Source organism: Dipodomys merriami, unplaced genomic scaffold, assembly GCF_024711535.1.
Source record: "Dipodomys merriami isolate MVZ:Mamm:240054 unplaced genomic scaffold, mDipMer1.0.p SCAF_847, whole genome shotgun sequence".
Taxonomy (NCBI): Eukaryota; Metazoa; Chordata; class Mammalia; order Rodentia; family Heteromyidae; genus Dipodomys; species Dipodomys merriami.
In genome coordinates, this window is record NW_027206454.1 from 378,259 (window position 1) to 380,000 (window position 1,742).

The window sequence follows — 1,742 nt, forward strand, 5'->3', positions numbered from 1 at the left end:
CTTGCGCTCTGCCCTCTTGCGGTGCTCCCGGAACGCTCCCGGTCGGTTCTCTCAGGTGCCTGAGGCTGAGTGGTGGTGTCGTTCCCGATCCCGGCGTTGTCCGTTGCCTTGTGCCAGCCTGCTGCCCGTGGTGTGTCCCGGCCGTCCTTGGGTTTGTGGGGCTTGTGCGAGTGAGAAAAAAGTTATCGCAGAGATTGACGTCTCTGCTGGGGGGGGGGTCGAGGCGGTTCCCCAGAGGAGGAGCGCTCTTCCCTTCTTGCGCCGGGCGGGTGGCTTCCCCGCATGAGCTGCCGGCCCTGGTCCTGGCTTGTCTTCCCTGCCGTGTCACCTGGCTCTTGTTGCACCGGGGGACCTGAGATGTTGCAGTGGGAGGCGAGCCGGGCCTGTGCGGGCTTTCCCGCCCGTGTGCGCGACCTTGCTCTGGCCCCGCACGGCAAGGCCGACCGACCAGGGTTGGTGTTGCTGCTGCCGCAGACCCCCCCCGCCCCACCCCTCCCTGCCACCCGTGGTGGGAAGGATGGACGCCTTTGATGTGTGCTGGTCCCGGCGGGGTTCCCGTCGGGGTTGGGTGCGGGCCACCCTCAGAGTGAGGAGAGGTTCTCTAGCGATCCTCGTTCGGGAGGCGGCGTTCGCTGCCGGGTTGGCGGGGGCCCGCCCCCGATGGGCTCCCGCGGCCCTGCCGCTCCCTGTCCCGCTTTTGAGCGTTAGTGGCTGCCCGCGTTGGTAACTGCGTGCCCGCGCCTCCCCCCTCCGAGGTGGGGGAGGGTCCCGCGGGGCCTCTCCCGGGCCGTCGTCTGGTGTGGTGAGTGGAGGACGTTCCCGATCCGTCCCCGCCCCTGCCTCGCGCGCGGTGTGTCGAGTGGCGGAGCCTGGAGCCTGTGCTGGGTCGCGATGCGAGGGCGTGTGGTGTGTGGCTTCCCGGCCTCGTGCTTGGGGTGCCGTGGGGTTTTGGGGGGTCCCGTCCCCCTCCCCCTCCGGCCCCTGGCGACGCTGTTCCCGAGCGTCTGTGTGGGCCGCCGCCCGTTGGCGACGACGGCGCCGTGCCGGGCGCCGGGCCCCGCGGTGTTCCGGGGCCGCCGTGCCCGTGGTGGTGTGCCGCTCGGGGGGGTTCTGGCCCTCCGGAGCCGAGGATCCCGGTGTGTGTGGGCCCTTGCTCACGCGGCCGAAAAAGAGGCGGTCGATGATGGGTGCCGTGCCCGGCGGTGTGGATGGGTGCGGTGGGGCCCTGCTGGCGCGGGTGGCTCCGCGGGCGCTCGCGGGGTCTTTGAGGCGTGTGCGAGCTGCCTTTTCCCTCTCGGGCCTCTTTTGGGGGGGCCCGCCGCTGCCGCGGTGGGGGTTTCCGGTCCGCTGGTCGGCCGGCTCGGTGTCCCAGGCGTTGCGCGGGACCGCCCAGGAGTTGGGGGTGGTGAGATCCCGCGTTCGTTTCCCTGGCGTGCCGGCTGTGCCCGGAAAGGTCTCACCTCCCCGCTGGTTTGCGGCTGCGCCACCCGCCCGTGGGGGGGGGTGGCCGCTCGCTCGCTCGCCTCTCACCCCGGTGACCCGACCCGATGACCCTCCCCGCTGCTCTTATTGGGCTTCCGGCATGCCCTCCTCACCCGCATCAGCCTTCCGCGATCCTCACCGGTTTGGCCTTGGTGGCCGGCCACCGGCGGACGGTCGAGTTGGGCGTGTGTGGTGTGTTCTCTTGGTGGGGGGGACGGCGCTCGGCTCGTGAGGCTGCTCTCCCGGTGTGGGGGAGGCAC